The sequence below is a fragment of the Balaenoptera musculus genome, chromosome 11 (assembly GCF_009873245.2).
Source record: "Balaenoptera musculus isolate JJ_BM4_2016_0621 chromosome 11, mBalMus1.pri.v3, whole genome shotgun sequence".
Taxonomy (NCBI): Eukaryota; Metazoa; Chordata; class Mammalia; order Artiodactyla; family Balaenopteridae; genus Balaenoptera; species Balaenoptera musculus.
The window spans coordinates 32,061,807-32,078,484 of NC_045795.1; the positions used below are offsets into that span (position 1 = coordinate 32,061,807).

Here is a 16,678-nt window from a genome sequence, read left to right on the forward strand (position 1 = left end):
TGGTCCTAACACAGCATTGTAAGTCAACTATACTTCAATAAAAATATTTAAATGAAATTAATGGTCCTATTTTTACAAATTAAGAAGTGTAGGTGTACATTTCACACCCCCTAATAATTAATGGATCATTTAGGCATTGATCATCAATGGCTGCTAACTCACAAAAAGAGAGACAATCAGAAGTTGTGTGCCTCCTTATGAAAAATAAAATATTCTTGCCAAAAAAATCTAACTTGAATTGATCAAGCCACTATATCTAATAATCTAGTTGCAAGAAACACAGGACACAGTTAAACAATACAGAGCTACTTGCAAGTTTACATTAGTCACTATAAACAAGTACATCGTCCTATACAAAGCTAAAATGTGTTTCACTGCATGTGTATGAGCAAGATGGGGTGAAGTTAATTGTGGGGAACCTAAGAACCAGAGGACAGGAGGGCTCTTTAGAGAGACCACTTCTGAAGAGAGGGGCAGTTAATGGTTCTGTTAAAGGTTACTCCTCCTTTACCACCTTCCAACCCATCCTATGGCCAACTTGGTGCTCAGGCACACGGGGAGGGCCTGAGTTCCCACTGACCACCTGAAGAAAGTGGTGCAGGGGGTGGTCCCCTCATTTTCATAATACTCCAGTGTCCTAATTTTCAATAAGAATTTTGGCAAAGGAGTCATACTACCGATAGGATCCTTTCTGACAGCCACAAACAACCAATTTACATTTTCCCAGATAGAGGAGGAAAGACAATTTGAAACAAATAATTCCTCCATTCATATCATTTGGCCCCTTAGTTTCACCAAGTTTCCCGGAGAAATTTTATACCATGGTTTCGAAAAATGAGGCCAAAGCTACAAGTTTGTCTCCTTCCTTCCACTTTGGGGAACTGTTGGAGTAACAGCTAGGTAGCAAGAGGAGAGATGAAGAGGGAGAGGAGGAAATCATTGGTCACTAGATGATTCACAATCCATAGAGTGGAAGGATGGCCAACCTCTCCAAAACCTGAATGTCCAAAGGAAGTTTCTACAACTTTGAACACTGACTTCAGTTTTCAGACTGGTATGAACTGAGCATATCAGGCACCCGTGGAGCTGGTGGGAGTTGGGGTGGGCACATTCAGCTGAGTGCCCAGGAGGGGGTGGGATCGAAGGGAGGGCAGTGGAGGTACCTCTGAAATGAAGAAGAACTCTCCTTGGTGGTGGTTTTCCAAGGCAGTAGGTTCTGTCTAGCTGGTCCCTTCTTGGCTTACTTCCTCCTTTCTGCCTGCACTTTGCTCCATAATTATCAGCAAGGTGATTTGCTGGAGGGCAAGGGGGCAAGTGTGGCTAGGACTGAAACTGGGCAAAGCCCCTGCCACACCCAGGCTTCATCCTGCCCACATCATCTCCCTGCCAGGTCACTGCAAGCTGCTGCGCAGCACATCTGAAAAAAAAAAAAAAGAAAGAAAAAAAAAGAAACCCTGTACCTTAGCTATCCGTCTTTTATTCCCCCTCGACCCCCTCCATCCCCAGCCCTAGTCTATCTGTCTCTATAGATTTCCCTATTTTAGACTTTCATGTGAATGGAATCATATAATATGTGGGCTTTTGGGGTTTTTTTGGCCATGTGGCTTGCGGCATCTCAGTTCCCTGAGCAGGGATTGAACCTGGGGCCACAGCAGTGAAAGCGCCGAGTGCTAGCTAACCACTGGACCGCCAGGGAACTCCCTATGTGGGCTTTTGTGATTGCCTTCTTTCACTTGGCATAATGTTTGCAAGTTTCACCCAAGTTGTAGCATGTGTCAGTACTTCATTCTTTTTTTCTTTTTATTGTGGTAACATAAAATTTACCATTTTAAACGTTTTAAGCGTACAGTTCAGTGATATTAAATACATTCACATTCATAACCACTACCCATCTACAGTACTTTTTCCATCTTCCCAAACTAAACTCTAGACCCATTAAATACTACCTCTCCATTCCCCCCTCTCTCCAGACGCTGGCAACCACCATTCTGCTTTCTGTCTCTATTAATTTAACTCGTCTAGGTATTTCATGTAAGTGGAATCATACAATATTTGTCTTCTTGAGACTGGCTTATTTCACTATATATATATATATATATATATATATATATATATATATATATATTTACTTTCATTCTGGATTGTTTACAGGAGTATAAAAATAAAATAGATTTTTTAAATATTGATCTTGGGTCCTGTAACCTTGCTGAACTTGTTTATTAGTTGTAATAATTTCTAGTGGATTCCTTGGATTCCTTATATACAAGATCATGTCACCTATAAACAGAAATAGTTTTGCTTCTTCCTTTCCAACTTGGATGCCTTTTATTTCTTTTTCTTGCCTAACCAGCCTGGCTAGAACCTCCACTACGATATTAAATAGAAGTGGTGAGATTAGACATCTTGTCTTGTTCCTGATCTTCGAGGGAAAGCATCCAGTCTTTTTTTTTTACTTTTTTTTTTTACTTTTTTTTTAATACAGCAGGTTCTTATTAGTTATCTATTTTATACATATTAGTGCATATATGTTGATCCCAATCTCCCAATTCATCCCACCACCACAATCCCCCAAGCATTCAGTCTTTCACCATTAAGTATGATGCTAGCCGTTTGTTTTTCATAGATAACCTTTATCAGGTTGAGGAAGTTCCCTTCTACTCCTAATTTGTTGAGTGTTTTTATCATGAAAGGGTGTTGGGTTTTGTAAAATTATTCTTTGTCTACTGAGATGAGCATGTAATTTTTGGTTTTTTTCTATTGATAGAATGGATCACATTCATTGATTTTCAGATATTGAACGAATCTTGCATTCCATTTCTTTCCTTTGTATTCCTGAATAGTATTATATTGTATGAATATATCACATTTTGTATATCTATTCATCCACTGGAGGAAATCTGGGTTGTCTCCAGTTTTGACTATTATGAATAATACTGATATTAACATTCCTGTAAAAGTCTTTGTGTGGACATAGATTTTCATTTCTCTAAGGCAGATACCTAATTGTGAAATTGCTAGGTCTTATGGTAAATTTATGTTTATCTTTTTAAGAAACTGACAAACTGTTTCCCAAAGTTGCTGGTACCATTTTACGTTCTCAAAGTGTAAGATTTCCTGTTTCTTCACATCCTGGCCAACATTTGTTATTGTCTATCTTTTTTATTTTAGCCATTTTAATGGGTGTGAGATGGTATCTCATTGTGGTTTTAATTTGCATTTCCCTGATGGATAATAATGTTGAACAGGAGGGAGGGCAAAGCATAGTCCATGGCCCTTATAGGGGTTTCCATGGGAAAGACAAGGAAGAGCAAGAGAAACAGTTTAGGATTGGCTAGTTTGAATAATTTTGGTGGGCTATAAGCTGTAGGGGCAGTCCCTAGTTAGCTGGCATGTAGACCTGGCATGATTTAGAGTAAGGGAAATATAGGTTTGGTGTGTGAGAGTTAGATAAGAAGGTAGCTGGGGGTATAAACCCTGAATTGGTTGGTTTACATATGAAAGGTATGCTTGTAGGCAAGTTATTATCTTTAGGAATTACCTACCTTGGGAGGGGCAGTCTCTCCCCAGACAGAAAGGTTTTTTTAAAGATGTCAAACCATTATAATATATGGAAAATTTACAATGTGTTTATGATATATATATATTTTTTCTTTTTTTGGCCACACCACACAGCTTGTGGGATGTTAGTTCCCCAACCAGGGATCAAACTCGGGCCCTTGGCAGTGAAAGCATGGGGAGTCCTAACCACTGGACCTCCAGGAAATTCCCTGATATATTTTAAATATACATTTTTAATCCAAATCTTGTGGTGTACTTTTTTTTAAAATAAATTTATTTATTTTTATTTATTTATTATTTTTGGCTGCGTTGGGTCCTCATTGCTGCACGCGGGATTTCTCTAGTTGCGGAGAGCGGGAGCTACTCTTCGTTGCGTGCGTGGGCTTCTCTTGTTGCCGAGCACAGGCTCTAGAGTGCGCGGGCTTCAGTAGATGTGGTGCGCGGGCTCAGTAGTTGTGGCGCACGGGCTCAGTAGTTGTGGCGCACGGGCTTAGTTGCTCCGCGGCATGTGGGATCCTCCCGGACCAGGGCTCGAACCCGTGTCCCCTGCATTGGCAGGCAGATTCTTAACCACTGTGCCACCAGGGAAGCCCCTTGTGGTGTACTTTTAACTCATTCAAGTGTATTGGCAAAGTCAGTCCCTTTTGTCAAATACTTCATCTTTCAATTAAAATAAACAGACTAATAATGGCCCTGTGATGACAACATCTCACTCTGGAGTTTAATGCTAAATAAATTGAGAATATATGGCATCTTGCCATGAATTTATCCTTGAATGAAATAAGGTGGCGTCATCTGCTGTGTGTCTTGCCTACATTCTCTTTGTTTTGTTCTCACAGGACCTTCCCTCAGGAGAGTCTTTGATAGTAATCAGGGAGCATAAGAGGGGAGGTGGCTAGGTAAAAATTACCATCACTCCAGCCACACTCCACAACATATCTGAATTCAGGACACCCCATCATGGGCCAAAATACCCCATTCTTAATCATGCTTGCCCATGACAGAAACATATACAGCCACCCCTCTCACCTGCAGGGCATTGGTTCCAGGAGCTCCATGGATACTAAAACTCGAGGATGCTCAAGTCCCTTGTATAAAATGGCATTGTGCAGTTGGCCCTCTGTATCTGCGGTTTGACATATGTGGATACATAGTGCCTGCTGTATAAGACAGAAAGAGACAGCAAGTCCTACCACAGAACCCTGAGGAAAGAGGACCCTTTTGTTCTTGTTCCACAAATTTTTACACACTAGGGAATTAATCCATGCTTTTTTGTTGAATTTTTTTCAACTTTTTATTTTGAAGTAATCATAGATTCACAGGAAGCTGCAAAGGTAGTACAGAGGACTCCTCTGTATCCTTCACTCACCGCGCCCCCCGTTGGTTACATTTTACGTAACTGTAGTACATTATCAAAACCAGGAAACAAATTGGTACAATATGTGTATAAAGTTTTATATCATTTTATCATGTGTAGATTTGTGTAACCAGCTCTGCAATGAAGATACAAAACTATTCAATTACCACAAAGATCTCTCCTGATACCCTTTATAGTCACAACCCCCCTCCCCCAACTACTGTCCTTAACCGCCGGCAACCCCTCATCAGTTTTCTATCTCTGTAATTTTGTCATTTTGAGAATGTGATATAAATGAAATCGTGTGACATTTTGAGACTTTTTTTTCACTCAGCATAATGCCCTTGAGATCCATCCAGGTTGTTGTATGTATGAAGTTTGTTCCTTTTTAATGCTGAGTAGTACTCCATGATATGGGTGTACCACAGTTTGTTTTACCATTCACCTACTGGGGGACATTTCAGTTGTTTTCCGTTTGGGGCTACTACAAATAAGCTGCTATGAACATTCATGCATCAGTTTTTATGTGGATGCAAATTGTTATTTGGTGGGGATAAATGTATAGGAGTGGGACTGCTGTGTTACATGGTAAATGTATGCTTTGTTTTTTAAAATAACTGCCAAACTATTTTCCAGAGTGACTATACCATTTTACTTTCTCATCAACAATGCATGAGAGATCTAGAGATTCAGTTTCTCTGCATCCTCACTAGCATTTGGTACTGTCACTTTTTTTTTTTAATTTTAACTGTTCTAATAGACCTAATATCTCATGGTAGTCTTTTTTTTTTTAATTTATTTTATTTTATTTATTTATTTTTGGCTGCATTGGGTCTTCATTGCTGCACGTGGGCTTTCTCTAGTTGCAGCGAGCGGAGGCTACTCTTCTTTGTGGTGCACACGCTGCTCATCGCAGTAGCTTCTCTTGTTGCAGAGCACGGGCTCTAGGTGCGTGGGCTTCAGTAGTCGTGGCACGCGGGCTTCAGTAGTTGTGCCTCGCGGACTCTAGAGCGCAGGCTCAGTAGTTGTGGTACACGGGCTTAGTTGCTCCGCGGCATGTGGGATCTTCCCGGACCAGGGCTCGAACCCGTGTCCCCTGCATTGGCAGGCGGATTCCCAACCACTGCGCCACCAGGGAAGCCCTCATGGTAGTCTTAATTTGCATTTCCTTTTTTTTTTCTTTTTTTTTTTGCCGCGCCTCACAGCTTGCAGGATCAACCCCCGTGCCCCCTGCAGTGGAAGCACAGAGCTCTAACCACTGGACCAGCCAAGGAACTCCCCTTAATTTGCATTTCCTTGATGGCTAGTGATGTTGAAAATTTCTTTCATGTATTTATTTTCCATTTGTATCTCCTCTTTGGTGAAATGCCTCTTCATGCTTTTTGCCCATTTTCTAGTGGGTTATTTGTTTTTTACTGTAGAGTTTTGAGAGTTAGTTATATATTCCAGATAGTAGTATTTTGTCAGATATGCGGTTTGCAAATATTTCCTCCCAGTCTATATCATGTTTTTTCATTCTCTCAACAGTTTTTCACATAGCAAAAGTTTTTGAATTGATGGATTCCAATTTATGGGGTTTTTTTCTTTTATGGGTCATGTTTTTTTTTTTTTTTTTTTTTTTTTTTTTTATAAATTTATTTATTTATTTATTTTTGCTGTGTTGGGTCTTCGTTTCTGTGCGAGGGCTTTCTCTAATTGCGGCGAGCGGGGGCCACTCTTCATCGCGGTGCGCGGGCCTCTCACTATCGCGGCCTCTCTTGTTGCGGAGCACAGGCTCCAGACGCGCAGGCTCAGTAGTTGTGGCTCACGGGCCCAGTTGCTCCGCGGCATGTGGGATCTTCCCAGACCAGGGCTCGAACCCGCGTCCCCTGCGTTGGCAGGCAAATTCTCAACCACTGCGCCACCAGGGAAGCCCGGGTCATGTTTTTGGTATCAATTTTAAGAGCTCTTTGCCAGGCCCTAGGATCCAAAGATTTTCTCTTATGTTTTCTTCTAAAAGTTTATTAATTTTATGTTCTATATTTAAATCTGTGATCCATTTTGAGTTAGTTTTTGTTTAAGGTGTGAGGTTTAGGTTGAGATTCAAGTTTTATTTTTATTTTTTCCTATGTATATCCTATTGCTCCAGCATCATTTGTTGAAAAGGCTGTCCTTCTGTTGATACCATACATTTCTGATTACTGTGACTACATAATAAGTCTTGAAATAGAATGATTCCTCCCACTTTATTCTTCTTTTTCAAAATTGTTTTAGCTTTTCTAATTCCTTTGCCTTTCCATATAAATTTTAGAATTCTCTTGTACACATCTTCAAAAAAAATCTTGCTTTTTGATGAGAACTGTGTTAAACTTGTATACCAGTTTGGGAAGAATTGACATCTTTACTATGTTAAGTCTTCCAACCCATGAAAACAGTACGTCTCTCCATTTATTTAGATCTTCTTTGATTTCTTTCATCAGTGTTTTATAGTTTTTAGCATACAAGTCCTGTACATGTTATGTTAGACTTACAGCTATTTCATTTTTTTGAGCGATTGTAAATGGTATTGTATTTAAAATTTTTGTTTCCATGTGTTCGTTGCTAGATTATAGAAGTACAACAGAATTTTGTGTATTTACCTTGTATCTTAAAACTCCACTGAATTCACTTTTTAGCTCTAGGAGTTTTTGTAGATTCCCTGAGATCTTCTATGTAGACTGTCGTGCCATCTGAAATTGGAACAGTTTTTATTTCTTCCTTTCCTATCTGTATAAATTTTATTTCCTTTTCTTGCCTTATTGCACTATCTAGATCTCCCAGTACAGTAGTGCTGTGTTGAATAGATCACATTTATTTTTATTTAACAAATTCACACTTTTTACTTTTCTGTTCTAAGCACTTTACAAATATTAACTCATTTAACCCTCATAACAATCCTGAGTCAGTTACTATTGTGTTATCATTCTTATTTTACACATGAGGAAACTGAGGCTCAAAGAGGTTAAGCAATCTGCCCTACAGTTATCTGCAGCTGTGTAAAAATTACCCCCAAGGACTTCCCTGGTGGTCCAGTAGTTAAGACTCTGTGCTTCCACTTCAGAGGGCGTGGGCTTGATCTCTGGGCACTGCAGCCAAAAAAAAAAAAAAAAAATTACCCCCAAATGTAGTGACTTAAAACAACAAGAACCGTTTATTATCTTTCACAGTTTCTATGAATCAGGAATTCAGGAATGGCTTGGCTGGGAGATTCTGGGAGATTCTGGCTAGGGGTCTTTCATGAGATATCAGGAAGATATTACCTGGGGCTCTTGTCATTAAATGCTCTATTGGGATGGGAGAATCTGTTTGCTGGCGGTTCTGTTTGCAGGGCGGTTCACCCACATCATGGGTGAGTGGGTGCTGCCTGTTTGCGGAGGTCTCAGTTTGTCTCCACGTGGACCTCTCCTAGGGCTGCTTGAGTGACCTTATGATGTGGTAGTTGGCATTCCCAAGAGCAAGCAATCCAAAAGAGCAAGGTGGAAGATGCAATGCCCTTTATGGCCTAGCCTCAATAGTCATACATTTATCACATAGACCAGACCTGATTCAGTGAGGTACAGGACAACTCAAGGATATGAATATCAGGAATCAAGCCATCTTGGAGACTGGCTACCATCATAATCACTGTGCTACACTGCCTAACTACGGTGAGATTTGGGCTGAGTGAGAGGTATGACTTCTGTAAAGTGGGAGAAAGGCAATTGAGGAAGAGCAGCTGGCATCTATTTTGAGAAAATAGATCAATTTTAGGAAAAGAACATTTGGAAATTGAGTATCTGGAAACTGAGTCTCTTAAAATTATCTATACTGTGAACGTCTTGGAAAGTTGCCTTATTCCCCAAATTGCTGTCCTGAATGACTGTTCTGTGCCTTCTCCAACCTCCTACACTTTCTCCCCTTCTCATTCTCTACTGATGACATTCCTTCCTAATCTACAGAGAAAATTAAGGCATCCACCACCACAGCTACCCACTGGTAGCATCTGTACCCAGCATCTGCCTGCCCTCCTCCTGCTATAGGTGGACTGTCTCTGCTCCCAAGGCCAACTCCTTGACTTGGGTACTAGATCTCTTTTTGGGAATTCCCTGGTAGTCCAGTGGTTAGGATTCTGTGCTTTCACTGCCAAGGGCGTGGGTTCAATCCCTGGTCCGGGGCGGGGGGCGGGGGACTAAGATCCTACAAGCCCCGAGGCATGGCCAGAAAAAAAAACAGATCTCTTTTCCTCTTAACTACTCAAGGACATTAGGCCTGTCAGCCGTTCACCCCTCTATCTTCAGTTTGTCCCATTCCCATCATTCCCATCAGCAAATATATAAGGCTATATTATCATCCATTTTTAATTGTTCTCATGGTTCACAGTGTTGTTGGGGAGACAATTTACAGGCCCAACAAGGCCTGTAAATAAACATAAACAACATATGAAAATGAAAATTTTAACTATAAGGTAACAAATGATAATGTGCTAAGTTGCACCGATTCTTTTACAATGCAATAGAGACTTAGAAAATATAGAGAAAAGTGTGGTTTTAGGTGGTATAGAGGAAGAGAGAGCTGAGGACAGCTTTCTAAACAGCTATCTTTGTCAGAGTTCTCAGTCTCAAGCAATGGAAATAGATTCTGATTTTAAGTTAAGCTAAAATAGCACACAGAATCACTGGGAAACCTGGAGAACCAGGCTCAGAGCCTAAACAGCTACCAGCAGGGCCAAAACCACTCTATAAATAGTGTCTAGTGAGGACACTGTTGTCCACTAGATGTCACACCTCACACTGTTGACACCATCAGGCAGGGACCTGAGCTCGGCACTGCTGCCACAGCTGCCATGGAAACTGGAAGTTGCTGGTGCCAGGAACACTCTTCCATTGACTCTGCTTCTTTTCGCCAATAACTCCAGAGTCAAAGTCTAAAATAGCTGCATCAGATTGACCCAGCCTAGGTCAGTGCCAGCACCCAGCTTCAAAAGCGGGTTGGGAAAACAAGTATCTGGCATTTTCAGCTTCTATAGTGAGAAGTGGGGTCTGCTTCATAAAAGATTCATAAGGTGGGACATTTTCAGATGCTAAACAGCCTCCATCCCCTCCCCAAGAGAAATGTCCACCTACAGTTGGCCAAAGCTAGAGGGCAGGAAAAGGAAGGGAATGGTCAGTCAAGAGATCACGTAGTGGTGCAAGGTAGTGGGAATGAGCCTTGAAGAGCCTGGAAGGAGCATTCGAGGAAGGAAAGGTTAGTGGCCAAGAGCGTTGGAGAGTTCCAGGGAGAGTAGGAGTGGTCTTCATATTTGGATTGAGAGGGGTGCCTTGTGACCAAGGGCAATTTCAGGCAAGTGTGGAGGTAGAAGCCAATTATAGGGAATTATGGAGAAAATGAGTACAAAGACAGGAAGGAATCTGGTATTGAAAATATTGAAAGTGTTTGCCTCTTTTAATCATCACAAAACCACAATGTGATGTGTGTTGATTACTTTATGAAGATGATCGTCTTTTAGTGGTTTAATTTATTTATTGGACATTTATATTCCTCTTTTGTGAACTGTCTGTTCATATATTTTGGTTATTTTTTTATTAAGGTCTTTGTTTTTCTCCCAACAAATTGTAGGTGCTTTTCATAGATTACAGGGCTAGACTGAGGGTATGAATTTTGAGGAAAGGAACTTTTTCTTCTGTTCAGCAGTAAGAGTCAAAACAGGCAATTTTCCTTACAATCCTCTGTGAAAAAGGCAGATTTATTTTACTTTTAAAAATAACAAGGGGGCTTCCCTGGTAGCGCAGTGGTTAAGAATCTGCCTGCCAATGCAGGGAACATAGGTTTGAGCCCTGGTCCGGGAAGATACCACATGCTGCGAGCAACTAAGCCCATGCGCCACAACTACTGAGGCCGCGTGCTACAACTACTGAAGCCCACGTGCTGCAACTACCAAAACCTGTGTGCCTAGAGCCGGTGCTCCGCAACAAGAGAAGCCCCCGCTCACCGCAACTAGAGAAGGCCCAGGCGCAGCAACGAAGACCCAATGCAGCCAAAAATAAATAAATAAAATAAATAAATTTATTTTTAAAAAATATATATAATTCACATACCATAAAATTCACCTGTTTTAAAGTTCACAATCCAATGGTTTTAGTATATCCACAGGGTTGTGCAAACATCGCCGCTATCTAGTTCCAGAGAATTTTCAGCCCCCTAAAAAGAAACCATAAACCTAACAGTGGTCACTCACCATTTCTCCTTCTCCCCAGCCTCTGGCGATCAGTAATCCTCTTTATGTTTCTGTTGATTAACCTACTCTGGACATTTAATATAAATGGAATCATACAATATGTGTTCTTTTGTGTCTGGGCTCTTTCACTTAAAATAATGTTTTCAAGGTTTATCCCTGTTGTGGCATGTATCGAAACTTCATCCCTGGGACTTCCGTGGTGGCGCAGTGGTTAAGAATCCGCCTGCCAATGCAGGGGACATGGGTTCGAGCCCTGGCCCAGGAAGATCCCACATGCTGCAGAGCAACTAAGCTCGCAAGGCACAACTATTGAGCCCACACGCCACAACTACTGAAGCCCGTGAGCCTAGAGCCCGTGCTCTGCAGCAAGAGAAGCCATCGCAATGGGAAGCCCACCCACCGCAAAGAAGAGTAGCCCCCCACTTGCCGCAATTTGAGAAAGCCCACGCGCAGCAAAGAAGACCCAATGCAGTCAAAAATAAATAAATTTATTAAAAAAAAAAACTTCATTCCTTTTTATTGCCAAATAACATTCCACTGTATGGGTATACTACATTTTGTTTATCCATTCATGAGTTAATGGAGATAATGATAATAACTGATTACTATTCATTGACTAGAATAGGAAACCACAAGTCTATAGTGACATAAACGAATTAAATGTACAATGAGGAATGAGATATTTACAATTTCATATACCTCCCACAAAATATTTATTAATTACTAAAGAAAAAAGTAACTTCACAGCCTGGCAGACACTACATTTATCAAGTGACGAAAGTGGACATTATCAGTACTGGGAGGGAACGTTTGAAATCTTGCACCACCTGAGAGGATGCAATGAGAGAAAGGTATCATCCCTTCTATACTATTCCTACCAAAGATGCATAATCTGAATCCAATCATGAGGAAACCCCAGCAACCCCAAGCTGAAGGACATGAAATAACTGGTCTGTAATCTTTAAAAATGTCAAGGTTATGAATGTCAAGCAAAGAGTGAAGAACTGTTCTTGATGAATAAGACTAAAGAGATATGACAATGAACTGCAATGTATGATTATTTATGATTACGATCTGGATCTTTTGGGGACGACTAGAGACTCTTGAACGGAGTCTGAGAATTACATGGTAGTTATGTATCAATGTTGATTTGTATTGTATTGGAGTTATGTAGGAGAATGTCCTTATTTTGGAAAATACCTGCTAAAGTACTCAGGAGCAGTGGGTAACAGGTAGCAATTTACTCTCAAACAACTCAAAAACAGAAAAAGCTCTACAATTTGTACAATTTGCACTTTTTTTTTCAAAATAAAAATATGTAAGAAATACAAAATAAAAAGACGAGAAGAAAAGAAGCACGTGCCTACATCATCTTTGGATCAAGAGGAAATAAAAAACTGAAATGGGGATTAATTAGGAAACCGGGCTAGCCTCAGATAATACCTATCTGTTAATAGGCTAGAGAGCTGGTCTATTATTGGGACAGATACCAAGTGTGCTAAGAAAGAGCTAGATTAGCTCAGGTTTACAGCCTTAAATTAAGGTTTATTTAAATCACCAAATAAAACTTTTAATTGGAATTTCTATAGGAAAACTATCTTTGTTATTGCAAGGGTGAAATCCTGTAGGCCTATTTTCCCCCATTTATACAATTATTTTAATGTTGCTGTTCTTAATAAATCAAGGTTTCTGAGGTATTACAGGAAAGATGGTTAGGTCTATAGATTATTTTGTGTGTGTGTGTGTATAAATCAAGTTAATTACTTTAGGGAAGAGCTAAAATTATAATGAGTGATTAATTTGTCTTGTTTTGAAATGAAATTATGTCAGAGTATAACTACTTAGAATTAAGGTGCTTGGTTCTTTCTAATTTAATAATTATTTTGTTTGTAAAATTTTTAAAAATGAAGTGATAAACCATCTAGAAAGGAATGAAAAAAAAGCATTGTATGTAAAATCCTACAGGACACAGCGGAAGAAAATGCATAGCCTTAAATATTTCACTATGAAAGAATTTTTTTTTTAAGAATTCATTGCCCATTTTATGAAACTAAGAAAAGAATGACAAAATAAACCCCAAGTGGAGAGAAATAATATAGACAACAACAGAAAATAATGAATTAGAAAACAAAAAGAATAGTAGAAAGGAAAAAATAAGTTCAAGAGTTAATTATTTGAAAAGACCAATAAAATATATCAACATTTCATGAATCTGGTTAGGGAAAAAAGAGAGCAAAAATATCAAGGTTAGGAATAAGAAAGGAGATACATTCACAGACACAAAAGAGGCTGAAAGAATTATGTGCAGCTCTACAGCAACAAATGTGAAAAACTAGAGGAAACGGATATTCTTAAAGAAAAAAAATTACCAAAACTGACCTATGGAGAAATAGAAAACTTGAAAAGATGAGTTATCACAAAAAAGATCAGGAAGATGATTACATATTTACCCTTAAAGAAAGCACCAGAACCACATGGTTTCACAGCTGTATTTTATTGCTTTTAGCAAACAGATGATTCCAATGGTGTTTAATTATGCTAGACTATAGGGAAAAGATAAGAATTTTCATGCTTTTTTTAAGTAGATCTTGTAACTACTTATTTGATTTCTTTAATGGTTATGGGTTTATTCAGGTTGTCTATGTCTCCTTGATATAGTTGGGTAAACCGTAGTTTTAAAGGGAACCAATCATTTGTGCAAATTATCAAATTAATTGGCACAAGGTTGTTCATATTGTCTCATAACTTTTTAAACTATGCTGATCCAGGACTGCCAATATGGTTGTGTAGGTGGTTTAAGCACAAGCTTATCTGGACAAGGAGTGAGTGGGAGCAGCCTGTACCCGGCTTTCCAAGTAACAAGCCCTACGTATTAAGGCTGTGGCCACCCAAAGGGGAAACCTTTTCCTAATTCACACAAAGGTACGGTGAGGGTTAGTGGTAGCCTGGCTATAACTTATCTGTAGCCCTCTTTTCTAAGATTGTTTATTTGCTCTTTCTCTTTTTTCTCTTGATCAATGAATTCTGCCAGAGTTTTGCCTATTTTATTAGTTTATTTCAAAGAATAAAATAAATATTTATTTTTCTTTTATTTGTCTTTTTACCATCTCCACCTATCTCTGTCATATTCAATTAATTTCTGCTTTCATTTTTTATTACTGCCACTCTTCCTCTTTATTCAAGGTTACTGTGCTTGTTTTTTTCTTAAGTTTTTTTTTTTTTTTAAATTTATTTTTGGCTGTGTTGGGTCTATCATTTCTGTGCGAGGGCTTTCTCTAGTTGTGGCAAGTGGGGGCCACTCTTCATCGCGGTGCGCGGGCCTCTCACTGTCACGGCCTCTTGTTGCGGAGCGCAGGCTCAGTAGTTGTGGCTCACGGGCCTAGTTGCTCCGCAGCATGTGGGATCTTCCCAGACCAGGGCTTGAACCCGTGTTCTCTGCATTAGCAGGCAGATTCTCAACCACTGCGCCACCAGGGAAGCCCTTCTTGAGTTTTTGAACTGGAAATTTAGATGAATAATTTTTAACTTTTCTTTCGTAATATAAGCATTTAGGACTACACATTTCTCTTTATGAATCACTTTATCTGCATCCAATGAAGGTTTTTTTGGGGGAGGGGTTGTTTCTACACTTATTTTTTTATTGACGTATAGTTAATGTACAATATTATATAAGTACAATATAGTGATTCACAATCTGATGAGGTTTTTATTTAATTCTGAAAATGTTCACAAAGTTGAAAGAATTGTAGTGATGCCCAAATGCCCAGCACCTAATTTCTACAGTTAAGATTTTACTATATTTGCCTTATCACGGAACTTTCCATTTATCCATCCCTTCTTCTATCAATTTCAAGGATCTTATTTTTGATTCATTTCGAAGGAAGTTACAGACATTAGTACATTTCCTCTTAAACACTTCAGCACACATATCACTACCTGGAGTTCAATATTTTTAAAAAATTTAATTTATTTTATTTATTTATTTTTGGCTGCGTTTGGTCTTTGTTGCTGCGCACAGGTTTTCTCTAATTGGGGTGAGCGGGGGCTGCTATTTGTTGTGGTGCATGGGCTTCTCATTGCGGTGGCTTCTCTTGCTGCGGAGCACAGGCTCTAGGTGCGTGAGCTTCAGTAGTTGTGGCTCAAGAGCTCTAGAGTGCAGGCTCAGTAGTTGTGGCTCAAGAGCTCTAGAGTGCAGGCTCAGTAGTTGTGGCTCATGGGATTAGTTGCTTGGCGGCATGTGGGATCTTCCCAGACCAGGGCTCGAACCGGTGTCCCCTGCGTTGGCAGGCGGATTCTTAACCACTGCGCCATCAGGGAAGCCCCTGGAGTTCAATATTTTTATTTATTGATCGATTGATTGAAATTTTAAGGTCAGTTTATTAAGTTTAATGATGAAAGCTGTCAGAAAATTGTTCTCCTGAAAATTATTTTTTCTTACGAATAGAGAAAAGAAAATCAACACACACTCTCAGCATAGACACAGATGCTGTGGCAGCCTCTCTAATATGAGGATAGTTCACTCGTTGGTCAAGTCACTCTGTGGTCAGCAGGATTGTAGTCTGGATCATCCACCTCATCCTGTAGCTCCAAATCATTCATTTCCTGGACCAACGACTCATCTACCTCCACGCTGTATCCAGCATCCTCCAAGAACTGGATATTACATGTGTCAAGATTATGATCTGTTTCAAACAGCTGTTTCCCACTTAATTTAGTTTTTCCTGCTTGTTCTTTTTAATTCACTTCTTTTTAACTTCCAAGAGTTCTGCATCAAACTTGGCCTTCCAACTTAAGAAATTCTTAATGGTAACAGGAGTGTCATCAAATAATTCCTTTTCTGCTTCTGTTCTTTTGTTTCTTTTCTCCTCTTCCAGTTTTTATTTGATCTACCATTTCACTTAAATTTTCTTGCACAGCTGTAACTAAAGTAAAGATCATCACCATACCAAGGTTTTCTCTGTTTGTAATGTTAATAATTTTTAAATGTCTGAGACATCATTATCTTCTAGGTTTTCCTGGGAGAGTATTTCCTAGAGGGGACCTTCATCTGGGTGCTTTTCCCTATATGTAAACTTGAGGATAGTCTGGACAGTTTCATCATTTTTTCCAGCCCCAGATGTCACAGTAATGGTGAAGTTGGTTGGGTTTTCTGATAATATTTAGCTAAAACACTACTGAAGGAGAAAGTGGTATCAGGAGAGTTCATTTCTATTTTGGAAGACCAGTTGTTAGGAGGGTTGGATCAATGTATAATCAAGCTCTGAAGGAGTCAGGATAGATGGACTCCAGAGCCTCCAGTTGCTCTGTTCCTCTTGATAATCTGTCATTGTGGCCCTTACTGCTGCCCATGGATTGTGCAGACACCCAGGCTGCCAGGCAGGCACAGGTGCAAAGTCCCTAGCTGGGAGGCCTGGGGCCCAAAGCCAAGCCAGGCCTGCTGAGCAACGTATGGTTATTTTTTAAGGTACAATTTATATACAATGAAATACACATATCTTAAATGTACCACTTGATGAATTTTGACAAATGTC

General features: G+C 39.7%; 1 pseudogene; it reads right to left on the reverse strand.

Moving 5' to 3' along the window:
- Nucleotides 1-15,674: 15,674 nt before the first annotated feature.
- On the reverse strand, nt 15,675-16,148 carry LOC118904223 (annotated as a pseudogene).
- Between the last annotated feature and the right edge of the window lie 530 nt (nt 16,149-16,678).